Source organism: Cervus elaphus, chromosome X, assembly GCF_910594005.1.
Source record: "Cervus elaphus chromosome X, mCerEla1.1, whole genome shotgun sequence".
In the NCBI taxonomy this organism is placed as follows: Eukaryota; Metazoa; Chordata; class Mammalia; order Artiodactyla; family Cervidae; genus Cervus; species Cervus elaphus.
The window spans coordinates 38,273,893-38,301,875 of NC_057848.1; the positions used below are offsets into that span (position 1 = coordinate 38,273,893).

Genomic DNA, 27,983 nt, shown 5'->3' on the forward strand with positions numbered 1-27,983 from the left:
TGGAGTAGCAAGAACAAAGCACCATGTCTCTGTAATGATATATCTTGAGAACTGAGGCAAAGGATGCCGTCTTCATAACCTCACAGACTATGCTGAAAGGATCCTTACACATCTTACCCAGGCGCAAAAACATTTGTTTTCTCTTCTTTATGGACAGGCTGAGCAGCAATTGAATCTCATCTCTAAATCATAGCTGATAAGATATATATTTTTTAATTTTAAAAATAATTTTATTTATTTATTTTTTGGCTGTGATGAGTCTTCATTGCTGTGTGGGTTTTTCTCTGGTTGCAGTGAGCAGGGGCTACTCTCTAGCTGTGGTGCTTGGGCTTCTCATTGCGTTAGTTTCTCTTGTTGCTGAGCAAAGGCTCTAGGGCACATGGGCTTCAGTATTTGCAGCACATAGGCTCAGTAGTTGTGGCTCATTGGCTTAGTTGCTCTGAGGCATGTGTGATTATCCTGGACCAGGGATTGAACCCATGTCTCTTGTGTTGGCAGGTGGATTCTTTACCATTGAGCCTTCAGGGAAGTCCTGATAAGATCTTTGATTTCTAGCTGTTTATGTTATTGCACAGTTCCGTTGCAGTGTAACAAATCAAATGGTGTTCTCTAGACTTACCAAATCCAAGGATTAAAAGTATGTATACTGTCACTTCAGAGAAGGAAGTGGCAACCCACTCCAGTACTCTTGCCTGGAAAATCCCATAGATGGAGGAACCTGGTAGGCCAGTCCATGGGGTCATGAAGAGTCAGACACGACTGAGCAACTTCACTTTCGCTTTTCACTTTCATGCATTGGAGAAGGAAATGGCAACCCACTCAAGTGTTCTTGCCTGGAGAATCCCAGGGACGGGGGACCCTGGTGGGCTGCCGTCTATGGGGTCGCACAGAGTTAGACATGACTGATGCCACTTAGCAGCAGCAGCAGCAGCCTAATGTCACTTAAAAAAAAAAAACCTGCAATGCATCCAAGGGTGTAAATAATTGAAAGTTTTGAAAGTAATTACGTTTTTAAAATAATTTTTTATTCTTTTCTGCTTTATTAAGATATAATTGACATATACCACTGTGTAAGTTTAAGGTGATGTACAATGTGATGATTTGATTCGCATATGTATTGTGAAATGTTTACCTCGGTAAGAAAAAGTAATTAAGGTTTTAAATAAGTTTGTAAATAACCATTATGTGTAAAAAGTCAAGACTGCTGGTGTTTCTCAGTCTTTTTTTTTTTTTTTTCCTGCTGTGAAACCATCTATTCATCTTGGCCTGCTTAACATACACCTGTATACTCAGAAGATAGAAACCTCAAAATAGAAAAATAAAGTACATTCTAGAGACCATATGCATACACATGAGAAACTGTTTAGTGTCAATAATATTAAATGCTAATTCAAGTATTTATTAAATATCCACTATGTATCTAAGATAATTTCTATGAAACAGAAATACTTCTTACATTATACTTTTTTCCTTCAATTTTCTAATGTTATTGGTAGAATTTTAGAGCTAGAAGGGACTATAGAGACTCTCTTGTTTCCGAACAGTCAAATAAGGAAGTGTCTAGAAAGAGAAAGGAATGTCATTGCTAAACTCATTTCACATAGGCAATACCTGAAGTCTTTTTTTTAGTTCTCATGGTACATTTTTATGTTGGGGCCGTACATAGTTTTTCCTAATATCTTTTTTCCCAATTATATTTCAATGTAGACATTTGTGAATTTAATATGGACTATTGGTGAAATCCCAAATACTAGGCTTATTTTCAGAAAACCTAGCACAGAAGCATAGAATGGGTGTTCAAGATTATGGACCTGGGGTGTTTTTCTTTTCTCCCTTTGAATCTGGAGCACATTCATGATTACAATTTCCTACTCACTTGACTTACATCATAGTTGACATTTTAAATGCTGACACTAGAACTTACATTAGTTTAGATGGGTACTATGCCATACAGTGGAGAAGACAATGGCAACCCACTCCAGTACTCTTGCCTGGAAAATCCCATGGACAGAGGAGCCTGGTAGGCTGCAGTTCATGGGGTCGCTAAGAGTCAGACACAACTGAGTGACTTCACTTTCCCTTTTCACTTTCATGCATTGGAGAAGGAAATGGCAACCCACTCCAGTGTTCTTGCCTGGAGAATCCCAGGGACGGGGGAGCCTGGTGGGCTGCCATCTATGGGGTTGCACACAGATATGACTGAAGCGACTTAGCAGCAGCAGCAGCAGCATGCCATACAGGCTTTTCTTGAGGTGACCACACCATATCAGTGTTTTAAGTGCAAAGAGAAATGGAATAGCCAACACTTGGCAAGAGGTGAGATAAAAGATCTGTATTATAAAGATCTTATTGTAAAATAAGTAACAAACATACTTGCTTTTAAGGATTGAATGTTATATTAAATGCATGCATCTTGCATGTTTTCTTTGACTTTCCTCCTTTTGTGGTCTGGGCAGCTTTGCAGTATTTGCTAAAACAAGTTCCCTTGTTTTAGAAACTGAGGAGAGTTTCTAAAAACAGTCAAATGAAATAAAGATTATTAGATAATAGAAAGGATAGTTTCCTTCCAAATAGCTGTGCAGTGATAATATAAATTCTCTCTCTGCTTAAAAAGCATTGATCAATTTCCTGATTTCATGTGATACCTAGAATATTACCAAGCATATAGATGCTCTCAGAAACTGCTTGTTATTTGGTAGATTGACATGGCACTGTGCTAGATATTGTATGGAATACTCCCCTTGGTCCCTGTCCATAATCCTTACTACTTAGCTTCTGACATTCAAGGCTTTTCATCATCCACCTTATCTGTCTGACCTTTCTCCCATAACTATCTGGCACCAGTCTTCCATTCTAGCCAAACTGAACTTCTCCTTGAAACATATTATATTAATTCCTGGCTCCAAGGCTTTTTTTGTTTCTCTTTCATGGAATGCTGTGATCTTTCACCTCTTCAAACCCTATCCTTTTTACCCACCTCTGCTACAAGGATTTAGCAATTTTTCCAGTACACAGTAGTCTGTCTTTTGTCTGCAATCTTGGAACATTTAGTGCCTGTGTTATTCATTTGATTCTTAATCATATACAGGCAATTCCCAACTGGTAAATGTGTTGTTATGTTCCAATACCTAATTTATACACCAGTTGTTGGGTGCATAAAGAATTGCATGCATAGAAACAATATTTTAAAGAGTGGACAGGTTTCTAGGACAATGCACTAGAGTCTATTTGGCTCACTGATACTTGGATTGAAACAACCATTTATAGTAATATTTTATGCAAAAATGAATTTCAGGGTCAAGCAGGATTCTAGGAAAATATCTCCCCTGCCATATTTCTAAGAATATCTCTCTTTGTATTCCTCCTTCTTCTCAACTGGACCTCATTTCCTTGGTTACCTGGGGAGGTCTTTCATAACTGATCATTGAGTGAGAATACTTGGGCTCTGGGATTGTGCTTGTGTTTGGAAGAGGATGAGTAGAAGAAAGCGAGGCTGTGGAGGTCTCTGTACTCAGTGTTCCCAATGGGTCTGAGGTGGATAGGGACTTCTTGTTTTCCTTTTCCTTTTTTCCTGACATCACCTTAGTATAATCTTTTATTTCTTCATGCTTGCATTATTGTTGATCCTTCTGTCTACTGCAAAATAATTCATCTTCCTTTTTATAGTCTCACTTTATTCTGCAATTTATTGTGAATCACAAATTGATTCGTCCCCAAACCAACAATTTAATAATCTCCCTCTTCTGCTCTTTGAAGATTCTCCATTGCTCACAGCAGTTGTTTGCAATCTTGGCTAAACATCAGAGTTACTCGGAGGACTTTTTTGGAAAATCACAAATATTTGAAACTCACTATGGCCCTACCAAGTCATAATCTTGGATAGGGGCTCTGTATTTTAAAAGAAGTCTCTCCAGGTGATTCTGATGCTCAGCCAGGGTAAAGAACCACTGACCTATAAGATAAAATTTAAAAATCTTAGCTTGACTGTTGGGACCAGCCCAACAACGAACTGACTTGAGGGAGTGGTGCCGCAGAAGAGTAAGGAAAAATAAGACTCAAATAAAGTGGGGATCAGGAAGCTGATGCCATTCACAGGCAAAAGCTCAGGTCCTAATCTGTGCATGCTTTTTTATTGTTAACATCTACTTCCTTGTACTTCCTTGTGCTCTATAGATATCTGTTCTTTACAATCTCAGATCAGGGATAAAGATATACAATGCACAGTCCTAAATGTCAAACCTTCAGGCCTTTCATGACTTTGTTTAGCCCTTCGGCTAGTGACACCCTTTCTCAGCAACTCCCTCAAGGCTCTAGTTATGGGAACAGTCACTAATGGTTTTCCCTCAGTCACATCAGTACTTCAACATCTTGTTTTCAGGATGTCTTTCCACTATGTACTCTCTACTGCCCCCAACCCTTCGCCTGGGGGTGATGAGAAAGTCATTCTTATTTTTCAAAGAAGCCGTGTTAATTAGAGTATAGGCCTGTGCATAGCATATTCCCTACACTGGACTTTCAAAACCCTTCATGTTTGGGAGAGTTGTGTTCTAATCCCAGTTCTGGCAATAGTTAACCTTGGGTATATCACTTGGCCCTCTCTGGGCCTCAATTTTCTCATTTGTAAAACAACGGATTGGTACTTTCCTACTTAATGTTTCCATTCTAGATTTGGGGTGATTCTAGGCTGCTTTCTACCTTTATATTTTATCTAGTGTTACATTTTAGTCTTATTTCAAGAAAGCTGATTTAGGAGGCCATTTAAATTAAACAAATGTGTGAACAATTATTTTCAAGGCAAAAATATACCAGTGACACCCCTTTCATCTTTTAGACAGAGTTTCATTTACCTGTGTTACAGACTGTAGGGACAGATTTCTGCTGACTGTTGTGTAGCTTGTTTTTCTGCACTCTATTTTGGTGTCCTTATATCTTCCCTTGCACAAGTGATCCCTTTCTACAATTGATGTGAAATTCAATTTTAGGATAAATATAACAAATATGGAAAAATACCAAAGAGAAAATTGAATTTTCTATTAGTTAAATGAATTTTATATAGCAACTGTGGGTGTAGTCATTAAACCTGAACCCATATTACGGGACTGCTGATGTTTTAAAGAGAAGCCAGTACTATCACTTATGAGTCTAAATTAGGTGAAAGCAGTGATCATTTTAAAGAAAATTTAAATGTCAACACTAGAACAAAATCTTTTTTAGTCTAGAACAGTGAATGACCTTAGAGTTTGGCTAAATAAGTGAGAAAATAATCTATTTTCTGACTCAGAGAGTCTCCTTATTGTAGATTTGGATGGATACCAGAGCATATTTCTACCTTCTCTATTCTAGAACAATTATTGTGAATCAAAATATCTTGATGCTGTTGGCCAGGTAGCAGATATGAAACTTATACCGATTTGTTGAATGTGAACTTTGACAATCTCTATAAAACCTATTTGGGAATGACATTTTTATGAGAATCTCATTTTGTATGAAATGTACCACGTTTTGCTGTCTGTAATACTACCACTATTCACTACTCTTTCTCTGATGTTTGTTCATTCATATTATTAGGGAGTTATATTATATTTGGATTGAGTCAAACTGAGATGGGAAAATGCTTCCATCCAATAATATATTCATTCTAAAGGAAAAGATTTGAAAAATCTTATGGGATTAATGTGGCACTGTTAGGGTGACACTGAAACTGAAGTCTTTATAATGTTATGTGTAAGTTGAACTAATGGAGAAGGATTTGATTTTAGGGAAGGAGGACTCTAGGCATTTGTGGAGCATTCTATATATTCCACTCATGAGTTTAAAAGGATTGTGTGACTTGCAGGGTAGTTTGATTCAAAGTTCAAATGGCTTAAGTTCTTTTGGGCAAATAAAGCCACAGATAGGATTTAAAGCCATGCTATAGTTTTCCTGTATAGCACTGTGGTTCAGAACAAGCCTGATAACAGTTGCATACCAAATCTTAGACTGACCGAATCAAGGGGACAGGGCAAAATGGGAGCTTGAATACTGGGTTAAAGATTGCTATTGCACTAATTTAATGCTAAACTTGATTTTGTGCAATTAATTACAAATAGATTTGAAAGGAAAATGCTATTTTAGTAGGAATACCACATTCAAATGAATGGTCACTAGCCTCGTTGCTGCTGTTTTAATTCTCTGGATAGCTGAGCTTTTGAAGGAGGAAGTGTAGTATAGTGGCAAGGATCTTGGCCTTAGAAGCTGTCCCAGCTTGTTAACCTATTAATTTGCTGCCCTCAAGTAAGTCATATAATCTTCCTGAGCCTGTTTTCTTCTTCTTCTTCTTCTTCTTTTTTGTTTGCTATGCTGCCCATAGCCTGTGGGATTTTAATTCTCCAACCAGGGACTGAATCCAGGCCCTTAGCAGTGAGAGCATGGAGTCCTAACCACTGGACCACTAGGAAACCTCTGTTTTCTTCTTTAAAAATGAGGATAATCTCTACTGGCCTCTAAGGGTGAAGGTACAGTACCTAGCATATATCAGACACTTAATAAATGTTTGTTCATGTGTTATCTTATTTACTGAGAGTCTCATATGTGCCAAGTACTGTGTCAAGAGCTTTTATGTGGAAATACTCTGTAAACTTTAAAGTATTATTCAGTTTAAAGGTGTTATTTATTTATTTTACATTAAAAATTTTTTTGGCTGTGTTGCATAGACTGCTAGATCTCAGTTCCCCAACTAGGGATAAACCCAGATCACGGCAGTGAAAGCCCAGAATCCTAAGCACTAGGCCACCAGGGAACTCCCTTAAAGGTGTTATTATTAATCTTCATGGTTTATTCATTCAGCCATCCATGTCATGAAACATTAAATAAATATTTCTCAACTGTAGCTACAGGTCTACATGAGCCTTGAGAAATTGTCTCTTTTTTTCTAATCCTTATGTGATTCTAAAATAGAACTTGACGTAACGTTTGGTCACTCTGAGGACAGGAAAAGTTTAAAGTCGCTGCAAGTTGTGTTTGAGTGCCATAAGGCAGAGCACACCTTAATGTGAAAGCACTTACTTCATTGTAAAAGATACCGACTCTTCATTTTCTCCTCTCTGGAAATTTTGCTTTTCTATATGGGAAGTCACCTGTTTCATTGGGTCCCTGTAGACTGGATACTGGTTGTTTCAGAGTTGATGAGGGAGAAGTGTTGGAGATTCAAACAATCTTCTGTGGCGTCCTGTAAGATGTTCTGATAGTGCACTCCCTTGTATAGTTGACCCTTGAACAACACGGATTTGAACTATGTGAGTCTATTTTGTTGACTGGGAAAAAAAGCACAACTTAAAAGTTGAGAATTATATTTAATTTGTCAGACTTTCTGAGGACTTAAGTCCTGAAGACAGCCTCTCAGATAGCTCTGTGGGACTGCTCCAAAGAGGTAAGGGAGGAGCCAGGATATATAGAAAACCCAGGTAGTCAGAACTTCAAAAGATAACTGTTAGTCTGAGAGAACCACACATCTCAAGTTAATGAACTTAGTGCTTTTCTATGTGTGCATGCGTGCTCTGTCACTTCAGTTGTGTCTGACTCTGTGTGACCCCATGGACTGTAGCCTGCCAGGCTCCTCTGTCCATGGAATTCTCCAGGCAAGAGTACTGGAGTGGGTTGCCATTCCTTTCTTCAGGGGATCTTCCCAACCCAGGGGTCAAAACCATGTGTCTCTGCATTGGCAGGCTGGTTCTTTACTAGAGCCACCTGGGAAGCCCATTTCTGTGTGTGTAAAGATGCAACAGTCAGGATTCATTGAAATCATTTCTTTGATATGCATCTTAACTATCTAGGGCCAGTATCCTATGCTTTTTCTATCCTGGATTCCCTCAGGGTACATGGGTGGGGGCTACAGTAGCTGATGGCTTGGTGACAGCAACATCCTTTGTTTACTGATATGGCTAGCAACATTCTTTGTTCATACCTTATACCTGGATTTGTTTTAACAGTAAATACCATAGTCTACACCATCTCTGGTTGATTGAATCCACAGGTCCGGAACTGTAAATACAAAGGAACCATGGATACTGAGAAACCATGTACAGGGAGGGATGGCTATACATTTTATGCAGATTTTCAACTGCAGGGACAGTCAGCACTCCAACCCTTATGTTGTTGAAGGGTCAACTGTATTGTAATGAGAAAAAAGTCTACAGAAATTCGTACAGATTTTAAATGTAAATTACAGGAGAAATAACAGAGGAAAAATTAAGAAAAGGGAATACATAAAAAATACAAGGAACAAAATTAACGATTATGTCTGCAGGAGATGTTACAGCCAATGGCTGCTGAGAGGCATAAAGAACAAATGCTTAAAATAGGATTGTCAAGAAATGATACTCTATTGATTATTGGGCTTTACCTTGATTTTTACTTTTGAAGATGTCAATCATTTCAAAGAAAATTAGAATCAGATTTTTGGAGACCTAAGGCAGGACTAATACTAAGCAGAATGATAAAGGAGTGGTTAATCTTTGGTGTCCAACTGTTTCCTCTATGCACCCTTCTTGGCTCCCCCTCTTTCTGCTAGTTTTTCTATTGTTTTTTAGTCATTAACTCATGTCTGACTCTTTTAGACCTCATGGACTGTTGCCTACCAGGGATTTCCCAGGCAAGATTACTGGAGTGGGTTGCCATTTCCTTCTCCAGGGGATCTTCCCTATCCGGGGTTCAAACCTGCATCTCCTGCATTGGCAGACAGATTCTTTACCACTGAGCCACCTGGGAAATCCTAGTTTCTCTAGGTCCTTCCAAATGCCTAGCTTGTGCTTATTTCTGAGGATATCTTGACCTAAGTAAGCTTTCATCTACTGATAGAACATCCAACCTTTAGAGCTTTCCATCCCAGATTGTTAGGAGAGATATTTTAGAGTAGGTTGTACCTGTCTCTCATCCTTCAAATGACGGCATGTAAATGCTCTTCACACGAGTGCATAAGAACATGCCTGACTGATCTTGGTGAGGCAGCAGTGAATGGTGGCATGAAGCAAGATCTTAATTCCCTGCCCAGGAATTGAAACTGGGTAGCCTGGATGTGGGGTTGCAAAGAGTCGGACACGGCTGAACGATTGAACTGAACTGAACTGAACTGAACTGAGCCTGGATGAAAACCAGGAATCCTAGCCACCAGACCAGTTAGGGCTAGATGCTAGAAGCTATTTTCCTCTGGCTCTCCCCAGTGAAAAATGCATCTCTCATAGAAGTAAAAATTGTAAATTCAGGTACAAAGTTTGTTATTAGAGACATAGCACAACAACAAGTGGGAGAGCACACAGAGAAGCAGTTTGTTTAGTTAAGATAAAAGCAAAGGAGAGATGCGTCCCTGGGGAGAAAGAGTGTGGGTGTCCCCCTAGTGAGGAGGAGCACATTAAAGAGGTGGTTAAGTCACTTTTATAGGACAGTTCTTCTGGTCTTTGTCTTCCTTCTGCCAACTGTCCTGCTTTCCCCCCCTCACTAATTTGTTTCAGGATCTTTACCCTAGGTGTGCACACCTTTCAGCCAAGATGGGTCTTGATATAAAGGGATCTGGAAGAAGCAAGGCTCATTAGGGTCTGGCATCATCCCCTGACTTTTGAACCCCCAAGGAGCCTTTCTGTACATGTGCAATTTTCCCCCCGCCACAAGGAAGAAAAATATATGGCTCTTGATACTTTACTCACAATTTAGCCCTTCTCTATTCCTACCATGCCTATTGTCTTAAGGTATCCACAGGAGACAAAGTCTGGCTAATTTACCCTGTATCTGTTGTTACTTACATTTTGGAGGGCAAACAGGAGGCTGATTGTAAATGCCTAACCTGGAGCCCACCTATCTCCTGTCTCAGGAAATGCAAACAGAAGGCTAGTGGTAATTATCCAGCCTGAAGTCCACATTTTTCCTGCCACAAGATATGTAAGGAGGTGGCCAGTTGTAAATGCTTAGCCTGGGGCCCATTTGTCTTCTACTTCATGACTGCAAACTAAAGTTTGAATGCCTTCTCAGTTCAGTTCAGTTCAGTCGTTCAGTCGTGTCCAACTCTTTGCGACCCCATGAACTGCAGAATGCCAGGCCTCCCTCTCCATCACCAACTCCCAGAGTTTACTCAAACTCATGTGCATCGAGTCGGTGATGCCATCCAGTCATCTCATCCTCTGTCATCCCCTTCTCCTCCTGCCCCCAATCCCTCCCAGCATCAGGGTCTCTTCCAATGAGTCAACTCTTCGCATGAGGTGGCCAAAGTATCAGAGTTTCAGCCTCAGCATCAGTCCTTCCAGTGAACACCCAGGACTGATCTCCTTTAGGATGGACTGGTTGGATCTCCTTGCAGTCCAAGGGACTCTCAAGAGTCTTCTCCAACACCACAGTTCAAAAGCATCAATTCTGTAGTGCTCAGCTTTCTTCACAGTCTGACTCTCACATCCATACATGACCACTGGGAAAACCATAGCCTTGACTAGACGGACCTTTGTTGGCAAAGCAATGTCTCTGCTTTTTATTTTATTATTTTTTAATTTTCCCAATTATTTTTATTAGTTGGAGTCTGATTACTTTACAATATTGTAGTGGTTTTTGCCATACATTGACATGAATCAGCCATGGATTTACATGTGTTCCCCATCCTGAACCCCCCTCCCACCTCCCTCCCCATCCCATCCCTCTGGGTCATCCCAATCGCCAGTCCAGGTTGGATGCATGTCTCTGCTTTTTAATATGCTACTAGGTTGGTCATAACTTTCTTTCCAAGGAGTAAGCGTCTTTTAATTTCATGGCTGCAATCCCCATCTGCAGTGATTTTGGAGCCCAAAAAAATAAAGTATGACACTGCTTCCACTGTTTCCCCATCTGTTTCCCATGAAATGATGGAACCAGATGCCATGATCTTAGTTTTCTGAATGTTGAGCTTTAAGCAACTTTTTCACTCTCCTCTCTCACTTTCATCAAGAGGCTTTTTAGTTCCTCTTCACTTTCTGCCATAAGGGTGGTGTCATCTACATATCTGAGGTTATTGATATTTCTCCCGACAATCTTGATTCCAGCTTGTGCTTCTTCTAGCCCAGCGTTTCTCATGATATACTCTGCATATAAATTAAATTAGCAGGGTGACAATATACAGCCTTGTCGTACTCCTTTTTCTATTGGGAACCAGTCTGTTGTTCCATGTCCAGTTCTAACTGTTGCATCCTGAACTGTATATAGGTTTCTCAAGAGGCAGGTCAGGTGGTCTGGTATTTCCATCTCTTTCAGAATTTTCCACAGTTTCGTGTGATCCACACAGTCAAAGGCTTTGGCGTAGTAAATAAAGCAGAAATAGATGTTTTTCTGGAACTCTCTTGCTTTTTCGATAATCCAGTGGATGTTGGCAATTTGATCTCTGGTCCCTCTGCCTTTTCTAAAACCAGCTTGAATATCTGGAAGTTCACGGTTCACGTATTGCTGAAGCCTGGCTTGGAGAATTTTAAGCATTCTTTTACTAGCGTGTCAGATGAGTGCAACTGTGTGGTAGTTTGAGCATTCTTTGGGATTGCCTTTCTTTGGGATTGGAATGAAAAGTGACCTTTTCCAGTCCTGTGGCCACTGCTGAGTTTTCCAAATTTGCTGGCATATTGAGTGTATCACTTTCACAGCATCATCTTTCAGGATTTGAAATAGCCTAACTGGAATTCCATCACCTCCACTAGCTTTGTTCATAGTGATGCTTTCTAAGGCCCACCTGACTTCACATTCCAGGATGTCCGGTTCTCGGTGAGTGATCACACCATCGTGATTATCTGGGTCATGATCTTTTTTGTACAGTTCTTCTGTGTATTCTGAATGCCTTCTACTACTACACTAATCTTGGTTCCTGACTTTGGTATCTCCTATCAGTGTCCATTGCCCTTATTTCCTCTCTTACTTTATAAGAAAATAAATGCAACTAATTATTTAGGTGTTACATATCATATAGTCTTACATAAGTGTCATCTTACATATAGGGATGATGCTATTGCTGCATGTTTCCCTGAAACTAAAATAACTTAGTAAAATCATTTATCTAAATGATTTCCCCCTTAAGCTACTTTATGGTGACAGTATTTTTTTTTCATAAATGAAGTTACTATAAATCTGTTTAACAGGAACTTTTCTCTTTTCCAGGAAACAAATCCTAAAATATCTGCATTCTTTGATCTTTGTTATGGTTTTATAAGTGCATTATTATTATAGTGTTATTTTTCAGGGCTACCCTTTTTTAAAAGTATTCTGAAATATAATGAGGTAACAATATAGATTATGCTCTTGAGACACATTGCTGTAATTCGGCTTTTTCCATTGTCTTTATTTTTTTCTGTATTTTCAAATACAGATAACATTATAATCCTTAGAAAGATAGGAGATACAAGCACTGAAGAAGAAAAGAATGGGACACAGAAAGAGCAAAAAAATAGCTCATTTTCAAGAGAGCAATCAAATGCTTATAAGCATCACCAGCAGAGAGGTAAATTTTACAGAAAAATCACACATGGTAAAAAAAGTCTGAAATATTTCTGAGTAACTGGATAAGCAAATTCACAAACTTGGAATGTGTTGTAAAATTGCATGTTGCTAGTCTATCTAGCTGCTATATGTTGCTAGTCTAATCTTTCTTGGAAATGCATGCCTACAGGATGGTGTAACTTCATGCCATGACAAATGAAAAAAAAATTATATGAATTACTTCCTTAAGGGAGAGCAGGATAAGAATGAGAAATATTTTGTACTTGTTCACAAGCCTGTCTGGATGGTCCAGTTTTACTTTAAGGAGGCAATACAGGAGGGTTAAGAGCATGGTTAATAACCTGAGCATCATGGTATCTACATTTTGAAAAAATAAATGCTGTAGGCAATGAGAGCACAGAACAAAGACAGCCCTTTGTATCCATAATTACATTGGTCAGTGCAATGTAAGCATTTTAATATGAATGTGTTAGGCATTGCCATAGTAGAGAAGTCTTTGCAACCATTAAGGATCTCCATAGTCTAGTGCACAGGTTGGAACCATCTTGACATTGTACATACTCTGAGCCCCTTCCAGCTGCCTACCCAGCTTCATTACAGTTCTTGTTTAAATCCTTCAGTGGCTTAGCAGGTTCTGACAAAAGGAGGGATGGTGGTTATTATAGGGGCAAAGCTGCTAAGAGTGGTGGGAGGGCAACAATCTCATGTTTCCAACTAAACATAAAATATATCTTTGTGAGCCTTTTGGATATCTATATTCTTTGATCATTCCTTAAGCTGTCTTTACACCCAAATCAAAGCAATGATTGAGGCAAATATTCACAGGATTAATACAAAACAGATAGCTTCGTTCCATCTCTCTTTTTTCTATTAGAATATCCTTTTTAATAAAAGAGTTTATTGATTTAATAAAAGAGTTTATTTTTGGCTGTTCTGGGTCTTTGTTGCTGTTCTTGGACTTTCTCTAGTTATGGCAAGTGAGGGCAACTCTCTAGTTGTGGTGCCTGGGCATCTCATTGCTGTAGCTTCTCTTTGTTGTGGAGCATGGGCTCTAGGACACACAGGTTTTAGTAGTTGCCACATTTGGGCTCAGTAGTTATGGCACACAGGCTTAGCTGTCTGGCAGCATGTGGAATCTTCCCAAACCAGGGATTGAACCCATATCCCCTGCATTGGAAGGCAGATTCTTAACCATTGGACCACCAGAGAACTCCTCTGTTAAAGTATTCTTTCAATTAATTTCAAATAACATGTCCCAACTTTGGTGGCATATGAAACCAAATTTCAGGTACTGTATACAGAGAAGACTGCTGTATTAAGATACACATAGAAACAGTATGGTAAAGACTGTTCTAGAGTTCACTGAGACTCTCAGATGATATCATACTAATGAAATATCAAAAGCTTTGCATATATGGGTGTATAGCTTTAAGACAATAAGATCACAGGTAGTTCTTTCTGAAAGATATGTTGAATTTACTGACTGAAAATACATAAAATAATTCTTTTTTGAAGGACATTCAGGAAACAACGTTGAAGAAAGAAATGACAAAAAAACAAACAAGGTTGAGGAAATAAATGGCAAAGAAACAAACAACATTGAGAAAAGAAATGACAAAAAACCAAGCAACATTGAGAAAAGAAATGACAAAGAAACAAACAACATCAAGAAAAGAAATGACAAAAAACCAAACAAGGTTGAGGAAAGAAATGACAAAGAAACAAACAACATCAAGAAAAGAAATGACAAAAAACCAAACAAGGTTGAGGAAAGAAATGACAAAGAAACAAACAACATCAAGAAAAGAAATGACAAAAAAACAAACAAGGTTGAAGAAAGAAATGACAAAGAAACAAACAACATCAAGAAAAGAAATGACAAAAAGCCAAACAACGTTGAGGAAAGAAAGAATGAAAAACCAAACCAAGAACCTTTTGGATTGAAGTTTGGACAAAGCCCTTTAAACAAGAAACCTTTAATGAAGCAGGTAAATACATATTAAGAATTAACCAATATAAATGCCCTAAATTTAATGTATTCCTTAATATTAAGAATTATTTTAAATTCCACTAAGAGTGGGGATTGTTTCTTAATATTCCCCTATGTAGTCTTGAACATAATTTAAATTCAATATTTGCTAATTGATTTTTCCTCTGTAACTATTTCCTTTCATTCAAAATGTTTTGCTATTTTCAGTCACTGCTAGAAATTTTGAATTTATAAAATGCCAAAATCAATGATTGGTTTCATTATTTGTCTTGTATAATCATTCTCATTTTTGTCCTCATACAATAAGAGTCTTTGATCTTAAGTTTTAGTATAAAAACAATTTTAGTAGATGTGTAAATGAATTGTAAAACTAGAAGTCGGGTGACATAGTGCATGACATAAACTCTAGAATCAACAGATAGGACTTACTGTAGCTGTACATCTTATGGTAGCAAATTCATCACCTCTAAACTTGTATAGATGAGCCAGTCACTGGACAGAAATTTGAGAGGTGTTCATATCCAGATTTCATAAGTTAACACTGATACTATGGTTTCAACTTGGTCTATAAAGTGTTATGTGGTCATTTAGTTAAAAATGGTGGTCCTGGGAGCTTAAATCATTTTCGCTAAATTATATAAATGAAAATTTGGGGGGAGGAGAACATGTTGCATTTTCAAATATTTAGAGGATTCATTTAGCAAGTATTAAATATCTTTAAAATTTATTTATTTTTAATTGAAGGATAATTGCTTTACAATATTATGTTGGTTTCTGCCATACATCAACATGAATCAGCCATAGGTATACATATGTCCTCTCCCCCTTGAACCTCCTTCTCACCTTCCACCCCATCCCACCCCTCTAAGTTGTCACAGAGCACTAATTTGAGCTCCCTGAGTCATAGAGCAAATTTCCACTGGCTATTTTACATTTGGCAGTGTATGTTTCCATGCTACTCTCTTCATGTATCCTACCCTCTCCATCCCCCTGTGTCCACAAGCCTGTTCTGTATGTCTACATCTCCTTTGCTGCCCTGCAAATAGGTTCATCAGTATCATCTTTCTAGATTCCATATATATGTGTTAATATACAATATTTGTTTTTCTTTTTCTGACTTACTTCACTCTATATAATAGGCTCTAGTTCATCCACCTCATTAGAACAGACTCAAATTTGTTCTTTTTTGTGGCTGAGTAATATTCCATTGTATATATATACCACAGCTTCTTTATCCATTCATCTGTCTATGGACAGCTAAGTTGCTTCCATTCCCTGAAAGTAAACGTTGCTCAGTTGTGTCCGACTCTGTGAACCCATGGACTATAAAATCCATGGAATTCTCTAGGCCAGAATATTGGAATGGATAGCCAGTCTTTCCCTTCTCCAGGGGATCTTCCCAACCCAGGGATTGAACCCGGGTGTCCCACATTGCTGGCAGATTATTTACCAGCTGAACCACAAGGGAAATCTCCATGCCCTAGCTATTGTAAATAGTGCTTCAATGAACACTGGGGGTGCATGCGTCTTTTTCAGTTATGGTTTTAACCTCACACTAGTGAATGAGAATCACCAAAAAATCTACAAACAGTAAATGCTGGAGAGGGTGTGGAGAAAAGGAAACCCTCTTGCACTGTTTGTGTGAATGTAAATTGATACAGCTACTATGGAGAAGAGTATGAAAGTGAAAGTGAAAGTTGCTCAGTCGTGTCTGACTCTTAGCAACCCCGTGGACTATACAGTCCATGGAATTTTCCAGGCCAGAATACTGGAGTGGGTAGCCTTTCCCTTCTCCAGGGGATCTTCCCAACCCAGGGATTGAACCCAGGTCTCCCACATTGCAGGCAGATTTTTTACCAGCTGAGCCACAAGGGAAGCCTAAGAACACTGGAGTGGGTAGCCTATCCCTTCTCCAGCAGATCTTCCCCACCCAGTAATTGAACCTGGTCTCCTACACTGCAGGCAGATTCTTTACCAACTGAGCTATCAGGGAAGTCTGGAGAAGAGTATGGAGATGCCTTAAAAAAACTAGGAATAAAACTACCATATGACACAGCAATCCCTCTACTGGGTATGAGCAACTATTAATTAAATGTCTATTCTAGGCACTATACAAGGTATCAGAATAGCCCTGCTTCAAACATTATATGTGGTGGTAGGAAAGAAGGATAAGAAAGAAATTTAATGCCAGGCAGTTAGCAGTAAATGTTCTAATAGAGTATAAGCTATATATTGTGGGGATGCAACAATCCATTTTAATTAGGCAGACTTATGAAAGTTTGATGGAGGAGATGATATTTAATCTATAAGGTGAGAAGGATTTTGATAAAGTTTGGAAAGAAGGACATGAGATTATAGTCTGAAATGCATAAGTGAACTAAGAATATTGTAAAATAGTATTTTCAAATTGAAGTCATCTATTTCTCATACTTTTGAGACTTTTGAGACTGTCATAACAGGACTCACTGGAAAAAAAGTATTTTGCAATAAAGAACTATATTAAAATTTAAGCATAATTATTCTATTAATAAATTGAGTAACAATTATAGTTCTCAATCATACTTTGAAATCCCAATAAGTCAGTTTTGTATTTCACAAGATTTAATCTTAATATTGGTAAAACACAATTGTATTTATTCAGCACAATTCTTTTGGATAGTTTCTGTTGTTTATAAGGACAATTTCTGTTGTTTTTGCTTGTTTCTGTTGTTTTCTAAAGGTTGAAATCTGTGCTATACAACTTGATGAAATTATAATTTTTGTATAAACATTTGTAAAAAGACTACAAGTTCCTTTCGAAAGGTGCTTGGGGACACATGTGTCTTTAGGAGATAGATCTCTATCCTTCCTGCTGACCCACTGTGTTCCCAATACTAGTCACTTAGAAAAGGAAAGCGGTACATGTACATTTCACCCAATCTCCTTATTTATGTTTTATAGTAGAAAATCTGGAGAGTGACTATGACTTTATCCTTTAGAAAAACAACAGATTAATCATATTTTTTATTTTACTGAAGTTTTATTGAATATTATTCTTTATGCCAATACCTCCTCTGCCTTTTAATAATTGTTTTCAGGTTCTGGTAGTTATATTAAAAAGTCACAATGTCAGATCTAGGGCCTTTTTTTTCTTTTTGGCCTAGCAGTATTTGCTAGTGAAAAGCTTTATTTCTTAGCATGGTCTATATGACTTTGTCCACTTATATTTTTGTAGTATCATAGAAATTTGTCAAAGGTTTCATTATTTCCATTTGACTGATTCACTCCATTGCCTTTTTTATTTAAAAAAGTGAAAAGGTAGGAAGACTGAGTTGTTGCCAGGTCAATTTACTAACAGTATTAAGCCTACATTATGTTTTCTTTATAGCTACCTATCCCTTCACTTGCCTTTATTGCTAGAATTAAGTGTTAGTTTATATGGAAGAGTTTATTACAAGTTATTTTTTAACTGAAGTATAGTTGATTTACAATACTGTGTTAGTTGGTGGTTTCTTTTTAATGATCCTGAACAGATGGAGAATAAATAGTATGATTTTGAACACTATCCTATGGTTCTAAGGATTTGTGCAACAAAAGATTATCAACTATTCTGTCTCTCAGCTATATAGTCACAGAATCTGTTGTTTTTTAGCTAAAACATAGATCCAGAAAATGATAGGTAGAGCATTAACTTGCAATATATTCAAATCCACAAAACAACTGATTTCCCATATTTAAAATACTTTATTAAAGTTTTATATGCATAATGTTCTTTATGCCAATGACATGAGACCTTAGAGATTTCTACATATTAACTCAAAAAACTAGTTAGTCTTTAAAAGTAGGAGCAGTGGAATTAAAAAAAAAAAAAGGAGTTACGCATATAAATGGCCTTGATGAAATATCATTATGAAGGTTTTATTTTAAATTAATTTATTTGTTTTCATTGGAGGCTAATTACTTTACAATATTGTGGTGGTTTTTGCCATACATTGACATGAATCAGCCATGGGTGCACATATGTCCCCCCCTCATCCTGAACACCCCTCCCACCACCCTCCCCACCCCAACCCTCTGGGTTGTCCCAGAGCACTAGCTTTGAGTGCCCTGTTTCATGCATTGAACTTTCACTGGGCATCTATTTTACATATGGTAATATACATGTTTCAATGCTATTCTCTCAAATAATCCCACCCTCAGCTTCTCCCACATAGTTCAAAAGACTGTTCTTTACATATGTGTCTCTTTTGCTGTCTTGCATATAGGGTCATTATTACCATCTTTCTAAATTCCATATATATGCATTAATATATTGCATTGGTGTTTCTTTCTCTGACTTACTTCACTCTGTACAATAGGGTCCAGTTTCATCCACCTCATTAGAACTGACTCAAATGTGTTCTTTTTTTTTATAGCTGAGTAATATACCGCTGTGTCTATGTACCACAACTTCCTTATCCATTCGTCTGCCAGTGGACGTCCAGGTTGCTTCCATGTCCTGGCTATTGTAAACAGTGCTGCATTGAACATTGGGGTACATGTATCTCTTTCAATTCTGGTTTCCTCAATGTGTATTCCCAGCAGTGGGGTTGCTGGGTTGTATAGCAGTTCTATTTCCAGTTTTTTAAGGAATCTCCATGCTGTTCTCCATAGTGGGTGTACTAGTTTGCATTCCCACCAACAGTGTAAGAGGGTTCCTTTTTCTCCGCACCCTCTCCAGCATTTATTGTTTGTAGACTTTTTGATGGCAGCCATTCTGACTGATGTAAGATGGTACCTCACTGTGGTTTTGATTTGATTTTCTCTGATAATAAGTGATGTTGAGCATCTTCATGTGTTTGTTAGCTATCTGTATGTCTTCTTTGGAGAAATGTCTGTTTAGTTCTTTGGCCCACTTTTTTATTTTTTATTTTTTTACTATTCTGATATTGAGCTGTATGAGTTGCTTGTATATATTGGGAATTATTTCTTTGTCAGTTGTTTCATTTGCTATTAGCTTCTCCCATTCTGAAGGCTGCCTTTTCACCTTGCTTATAGTTTCCTTCATTGTGAAAAAGCTTTTTAAGTTTAATTAAGTCCCATTTGTTTATTTTTGTTTTTATTCCCATTAATCTGGGAGGTGGGTCATATAGGATCTTGCTATGATTTATGTCAGAGAGTGTTTTGACTATTCTTTCCTCTAAGAGTTTTATAGTTTCTGGTCTTATGTTTAGATCCTCAATCCATTTTGAGTTTATTTTTGTGTATGGTGTTAGAAGGTGTTCTAGTTTCATTGTTTTACAGATGGTTGACCAGTTTTCCCAGCACCACTTGTTAAAGAGATTCTCTTTTCTCTATTGTATATATTTGCCTCCTTTGTCAAAGATAAGGTATCCATAGGTGCAAGGATTTATTCTGGGTTTTCTATTTTGTTCTATTGATCTATAATTCTGTCTTTGTGCCAGTACCATACTATCTTGATGACTGTAGCTTTGAGTATAGTCTGAAGTCAGGCATGTTGATTCTGCCAGTTCCATACTTCTTTCTCAAAATTGTTCTATTTGAGATTCTTTGTGTTTCCATATAAATTGTGAAATCATTTGTTCTAGGTCTGTGAAAAACACTTTTGATAGTTTGATAAGGATTGTGTTGAATCTATAGATTGCTTTGGTGGTAGTATACTCATTTTCACTATGTTGATTCTTTCAATCTAAGAAGATGGTATATTTCTCCATCTATTTGTGTCATCTTTAATTTCTTTCACCAGTCTTTTATAGTTTTCTATATATAGGTCTTTTGTTTCTTTAGGTAAATTTATTCCTAAGTATTTTATTCTTTTCATTGCAGTGGTAAATGGAACAGTTTCTTTAATATCCTTTCTGTTTTCTCATTGTTCAGTTCAGTTCAGTCGCTCAGTCGTGTCCGACTCTTTGTGACCCCATGAATCGCAGCACGCCAGGCCTCCCTGTCCATCACAAACTCCCGGAGGTTACTCAAACTCATGTCCATCGAGTCGGTGATGCCATCCAGTCATCTCATCCTTTGTCATCCTTTTCTCCTCCTGCCCCCAATCCCTCCCAGCATCAGGATTGTTTCCAATGAGTCAACTCTTCACATGACGTGGCCAAAACATTTGAGTTTCAGCTTCAGCATCAGTCCTTCCAAACATCCAGGACTGATCTCCTTTAGGATGGACTGGTTGGATTTCCTTGCAGTCCAAGGGACTCTCAAGAGTCTTCTACAACACCACAGTTCAAAAGCATCAATTTTTTTGGCACTCAGCTTTCTTCACAGTCTGACTCTCACATCCATACATGACCACTGGAAAAACCATAGCCTTGACTAGACGGACCTTTGTTGGCAACATAATGTCTCTGCTTTTTAATATGCTATCCAGGTTGGTCATAACTTTCCTTCCAAGGAGTAAGCATCTTTTAACTTCATAGTTGCAATCACCATCTGCAGTAATTTTGGAGCCCAAAAGAGTAAAGTCTGATACTATTTCCACTGTTTCCCCATCCCATGACGTGATAGAACCAGATGCCATGATCTTAGTTTTCTGAATGTTGAGCTTTAAGCCAACTTTTTCACTCTCCTCTTTCACTTTCATCAAGAGGCTTTTTAGTTCCTCTTCACTTTCTGCCATAAGGGTGGTGTCATCTACATATCTGAGGTTATTGATATTTCTCCCGACAATCTTGATTCCAGCTTGTGCTTCTTCCAGCCCAGCATTTCTCATGATATACTCTGCATATAAGTTAAATAAGCAGGGTGACAATATACAGCCTTGTCGTACTCCTTTTTCTATTGGGAACCAGTCTGTTGTTCCATGTCCAGTTCTAACTGTTGCCTCCTAACCAGCATACAGATTTCTCAGGAGGCAGGTCAGGTGGTCTGGTATTCCCATCTCTTTCAGAATTTTCCACAGTTTCGTGTGATCCACACAGTCAAAGGCTTTGGCATAGTCAATAAAGCAGAAATAGATGTTTTTCTGGAACTCTCTTGCTTTTCCGATGATCCAGCAGATGTTGGCAATTCGATCTCTGGTCCCTCTGCCTTTTCTTTTTTTCTTTTTTTTTTTCCTCTGCCTTTTCTAAAACCAGCTTGAATATCTGGAAGTTCACGGTTCACATATTGCTAAAGCCTGGCTTGGAGAATTTTAAGCATTCTTTTACTAGCGTGTCAGATGAGTGCAACTGTGCGATAGTTTGAGCATTCTTTGGGATTGCCTTTCTTTGGGATTGGAATGAAAAGTGACCTTTTCCAGTCCTGTGGCCACTGCTGAGTTTTCCAAATTTGCTGGCATATTGAGTGTATCACTTTCACAGCATCATCTTTCAGGATTTGAAATAGCTCAACTAGAATTCCATCACCTCCACTAGCTTTGTTCATAGTGATGCTTTCTAAGGCCCACCTGACTTCACATTTCAGGATGTCTGGCTCTAGGTGAGTGATCACACCATCGTGCTTATCTGGGTTGTGAAGATCTTTTTTGTATAGTCCTTTTGTTTGTATTCTTACCACCTCTTCTTATTATCTTCTGCTTCTGTTAGGTCCATTCCATTTCTGTCCTTTATGGAGCCCATCTTTGCCTAAAATGTTCCCTCGGTATCTCTAATTTTCTTGAAGAGATGTCTAGTCTTTGTTGTTTTTGGAAAACACTCTGTTGTTTTTCTCTATTTCTTTGCATTGATCGCTGAGGAAGGCTTTCTTATCTCTCCTTGCTATTCTTTGGAACTGTGCATTCAAATGGCAATATCTTTCCTTTTCTCCTTTGCTTTTTGATTCTCTTCTTTTCACAGCTATTTGTAAGACCTCCTCAGACAACCATTTTGCCTTTTTGTATTTCTTTTCCATGGGGATGGTTGTGATCCCTGTCTCCTGTACAGTATCACGAACCTCCATCCATAGTTCATCAGGCACTCTATCAGATCTAGTCCCTTAAATCTATTTCTCACTTTCACTGTATATTCATAAGGGATTTGATTTAGATAATACATGAATGGTCTAGTGGTTTTCCCTACTTTCTTCAATTTAAGTCTGAATTTCACAATAAGGTGTTCAAGATCTGAGCCACAGTCATCTCCCAATCTTGTTTTTGCTGACTGTATAGAGCTTCTCCATCTTTGGCTGCAAAGAATATAATCAACCTTGTTTTGGTTTTGACCATCTGGTGATGTCCATGTGTAGAGTATTCTCTTGTGTTGTTGGAAAAGGGTGTTTGCTATGACCAGTGTGTTCTCTTGGCAAAACTCTATTAGCCTTTGCCCTGCTTCATTCTTTTCTCCAAGGCCAAATTTGCCTGTTACTCCGGGTGTTTCTTGACTTCCTACTTTTGTTTTCCAGTCCCCTATAATGAAAAGGACGTCTTTTTGGGGTGTTAGTTCTGAAAGGTCTTGTAGGTCTTCATAGAACCGCTCAACTTCAGCTTCCTCAGTGTTACTTGTTTGGGCATAGGCTTGGATTACCGTGATATTGAATGGCTTGCCTTGGAACCTAACAGAGATCTGTCATTTTTGAGATTGCATCCAAGTACTGCATTTCAGACTCTTTTGTTGACCATGATGGCTACTCCATTTCTTCTAAGAGATTCCTGCTGACAGTAGTAGATATAATGGTCATCTGAGTTAAATTCACCCATTCCAGTCCATTTTAGTTCGCTGATTCCTAGAATGTTGACATTCACTCTTGACCTCTCCTGTTTTACCACTTCCAATTTGCCTTGATTTATGGACCTAACATTCCAGGTTCCTATTCAATATTGCTCTGTACAGCTTTGGACTTTGCTTCTATTACCAGTCACATACATAACTGGGTATTGTTTTTGCATTGGCTCCATCCCTTCATTCTTTCTGGAGTTATTTCTCCACTGATCTCCAGTAGCATATTGGGCACCTACCAACCTGGGGAGTTCCTCTTTCAGTATCCTATCATTTTGCCTTTTCATACTGTTCATGGGGTTCTCAAGGCAAGAATACTGAAGTGGTTTGCCATTCCCTTCTCCAGTGGACCACATTCTGTCACACCTCTCCACCATGACCCGTCCGTCTTGGGTGACTGCACACGGCAAGGCTTAGTTTCATTGAGTTAGACAAGACTGTGTTCCGTGTGATCAGATTGGCTAGTTTTCTGTGATTATGGTTTCAATGTGTCTGCCCTTTGATGCCCTCTCGCAACACCTACTGTCTTACTTGGGCTTCTCTTACCTGTACGTGGGGTATCTCTTCATGGCTGTTCCAGCAAAGCGCAGCCGCTGCTCCTGTTAGTGTATAGGAATGCAAGGGATTTCTGTGTGTTAATTTTATATCCTGCAACCTTACTATTTTCACTGATAAGCTCCAGAAACTTTCTGGTTGTGTCTTTACAGTTTTCTATGTAGAGGATCATGCCATCTTCAAACAGCGAGAGTTTTACTTCTTCTTTTCCAATCTAGATTCCTTTTATTTCTTTTTCTTCTCTAATTGCTGTGGCTAGGACTTCCAAAACTACGTTGAATAGTAGTGGTGAGAGTGAGCACCCTTGTTCCTGGTTTTAGAGGAAATGCTTTCCATTTTTTGCCATTGAGGATAATGTTTGTTGGGGATTCTTTGTATATACCTTTTATTTTGTTGAGGTATGTTCCTTCTATGCCTGATTTCTGGAGAGTTTTTTTGTTTTTTTTTTATCGTAATTGGGTATTGAATTTTGTCAAAGGTTTTCTCTGCATCTATTGAGATAATCACATGGCTTTTAACCTTTCAGTTTGTTAATATGGTGTATCACATTGTTTGATTTGCAAATATTGAAGAATCTTTGCATCCCTGGGATAAAGCCCAGTTGGTCATGATGTATCTTTTTAATATGTTGTTAGATTCTGTTTGCTAGAATTTTGTTGAGGAGTTTTGCATCTATGTTTACCAGGGATATTGGCCTTTAGTTTTCTTTTTTGTGGCATATTTTTCTGGTTTTGGCAGTATAGTGATGGTGGCCTCATAGAATGAGCTTGGAAGTTTACCTCCTTCTGCAATTTCCTAGAAGAGTTTGAGTAGGCTAGGTATTAGCTCTTCTCTAAATTTTAGGTAGAATTCACATGTGAAGCCAATTGGTCCTGGGCTTTTATTTGTTCCAAGATTTTTTATTACAGTTTCGATTTCCCTGCTTGTGATGGGTCTTTTAAGATTTTCTATTTCTTCCTGGTTAAGTTTTGGAAAGTTATACTTTTCTAAGAATTTGTCCATTTCTTCCAAGTTGTCCATTTTATTGGCATATAATTGCTCATAGTATGCTGTTACCGTCTTTTGTATTTCTGTGTTGTCTGTTGTGATTTCTCCATTTTCATTTCTAATTTTATTGATTTGATTCTTTTCCCTTTTTTCTTGATGAGTCTGGCTAATGGTTTGTCGATTTTATTTACCTTCTCAAAGAACCAGGTTGTAGTTTTGTTGATTTTTTATGTAGTCTCCTTTATTTCTTTTTTTACTTATTTCTGCTCTGATTTTTATTATTTCTTTCCTTCTACTACCTTTGGGGTTCTTCTTTTCTTTTTCTATTTGCTTTAGGTGTAAAGTTGGGTTGTTTATTGGATGTTTCTCTTGTTTCTTGAGGTAGGCTTGTATTGCTATGAATCTCCCTCTTACCACTGCTTTTACCAAATCCCATAGGTTTTGCATTGTCATGTTTTCATTTTCATTTGTTTCTATGCATATTTTGATTTCCTTTTTGATTTCTTCCATCATCTGTTATTTAGAAGTGTGTTGTTTAGCCTCCATGTGTTTGTATTTTTAATAGATTTTTTTCTGTATTTGACATCTAACCTTATCGTAGTGTGTTCAGAGAGATGCTTGAAAGGATTTCATTTTTTTTTTAAATTTACCAAGGCTAGATTTATGGCCAAGGATGTGATCTATCCTAGAGAATGTTCCAAGTGCACTTGAGAAAAAGGTGAACTAAAATCCATTGTTCTATGGTGAAATGTCCTATAGATATCAATTAGGTCTAACTGGTACATTGTTTCATTTAAAGCTTGTGTTTCCTTGCTAATTTTCTGTTTGGTTGCTCTGTCTATAGTTGTTAGTGGGGTATTAAAATCCCCCACTATTATTGGGTTACTGTTAGTTTCCCCTTTCATACTTGCTAGCATTTGCCTTACATATTGAGGTGTTCCTATGTTGGGTGCATATATATTTATAATTGTTATATCTTCTTCTTGGATTGATCCTTTGATCATTATGTGGTGTCCTTCTTTGTCTCTTATCACAGTGTTTATTCAAAGTCTATTTATCTGATATGAGTATTGCTTCTCCTGCTCTCTTTTGGTCTCTATTTGCATGTAATATCTTTTTCCAGTCCTTCACTTGCAGTCTGTATGTGTCCCTAGGTTTGAGGTGGGTTTCTTGTAGACAGCATATATAGAGGTCTTGTTTTTGTGTCCATTCAGCCAGTCTTTGTCTTTTGGTTGGCACATTTAACCCATTTACATTTAAGGTAATTATTGATAAATATGGTCCTGTTATCATTTGTTGTTTTGGGTTTATTTTTATAAGCCTTGTCTGTGTTTCCTGTCTAGAAATGATCCTTTAGCATTTGTTGAAGAGCTGGTTTGGTGGTGCTGAATTCACTGTTGTCTGTAAAGCATTTGATTTCTTCTTCATTATCTGAATGAGATCCTTGTTGGGTAGTGTAATCTTGGCTGTAGGTTTTTCTCTTTCATCACTTTAAGTATGTCTTGCCATTCCCTTCTGGCCTGAAGAGTTTCTATTGAAAGATCAGCTGTTATCCTTATGGGAATCCCCTTGTGTGTTATTTGTTGCTTTTCCCTTGCTGCTTTTAATATTTGCTCTTTTTGTTTTATCTTGTTAGTTTGATTAATATGTGTCTTGGGGTGTTCCACCTTGGGTTTATCCTGTTTGGGACTCTCTGTATTTCTTGGACTTGGGTGGCTATTTCCTTCCCCATTTTATGGAAGTTTTTGACTATTATCTCCTCAAGTATTTGTTCACGGCTTTTTTTTTTTTTTTTTTTTTGTCTTCTTCTGATACTCCTATGATTCGAATGTTGCAGCATTTAACATTGTCCCAGAGGTCTCTGGGGTTGCCCTTGTTTCTTTTAATTCTTTTTTCTTTTTTCATCTCTGCTTCATTTATTTCCACCATTCTATCTTCCACCACACTTATCCTCTCTTATTCCTCAGTTATTCTACTTGTTCCCTCCAGAGTGCTTTTCATCTCAGTTATTGCATTGTTCATTATTCATTGACTCTTCTTTATTTCTTCTAGGCCCTTGTTAAACATTCCTTGCATTTTCTCAATGCCAGTGTCTAGTCTATTTATCTGTAACTCCATTTTGTTTCAAGATTTTGGATCATCTTTATTATCATTATTCTGGATTCTTTCTCAGGTAGACTCCTTGTCTCCTCCTCTTTTGTTTGGTTTGGTTGATTTTCATCATGTTCCTTCACCAGCCGAGTATTTCTCTGCCTTTTAATATTTTTTAGCTTGTTGTGTTTGGGGTGCCCTTTCTGCAGGCTGGAAGTTTGTGGTTCCTCTTAATTGTGGAGTCTATTCCTTGTGGGTGGGGTTGGACTGGTAGCTTGTCAAGGTTTCCTGGTTGGGGGAGTGTGAGTCTGTCTTCTGGTTGGTGGAGCTGGATCTATTCTCTCTGGAGTGCAGTGAAGTGTCTGGTAGTGAGTTTTGGGGTGTCTATGGGTTTGGCATGGCTTTGAGCAGCCCATTTTTTAATGTTCAGGATTATGTTCCTGTTTTGCTGGAGAATTGGCATGGTATGTCTTGCACAGGAACTTGTCTCCTGGGTGGAGCTTGATTTCAGTGTAGATATGGAGACCTTTGGGTGAACTCTAATATTAGATTTCCCTGGAGTCAGAAATTCTATGATGTTCTGAAGTTTTGGAATTAAGCCTCCCGCCTCTGGCTTTTTGTCCTTCTCTTAAAGTAGCCTCACGTCTTCTCCATCCATGCAGCACAGAAGATAAAACCTCTAGGTTAATGGTGAAACAATTCTCCACAGTCCTGAACACCCAGAGAGATTCACAGAGTTATGTAGAGAAGAGAAGGAGGAAGGAGATAGAGGTGACATGGAGGAGAAAAGGGAGAGTTGAAACAGGAGAGAGCAATCAAGCCAGTAATCAAATCCCTCCTTTTGAAAAGATTGGGCTGCCTCTCTGGGTGCCTAGTGTCCTCCACCAGCATTCAGAAGTTGTTTTGTGGAAGCTGCTCAACATTCAAATTATCTTTGGATGAATTTGTGGGGGAGAAAGTGGTCTCCCTATCCTATTCCTCCTCCATCTTGGGACAGCCCCCAAAATATCATTATGATTTAATGAGCTCAGTGGAGTATATGTTTTATTCATTTTTCAAAATTGCGGTTCTTTTCAGGACAAGTACAATGACAAGTCTAAGGCCCAAGCAGAGATGAATCAAAGCCATTCAGAAGGGTACCGACATCGATCAGAAGGACTTCAATGACAATCAGAAGAAAATCGACACTATTCAGAGAGATCTCGAGGCCAAGCAAAGAGATCTCGTGGTCGAGAAGAGAGATCTCATGGCCATACAGAAAGATCTTGTAGCCA

General features: G+C 38.2%; 1 long non-coding RNA gene across 1 annotated transcript; it reads left to right on the forward strand.

Annotated features, from left to right (window-relative positions):
- Positions 1-14: 14 nt before the first annotated feature.
- LOC122689280 lies at positions 15-27,711 on the forward strand. The gene is made up of 4 exons (XR_006339787.1): positions 15-25; positions 5,176-5,186; positions 23,088-23,090; positions 27,598-27,711. It is a non-coding gene; the product is annotated as an uncharacterized LOC122689280 (long non-coding RNA).
- The last annotated feature ends 272 nt before the right edge of the window (positions 27,712-27,983 follow it).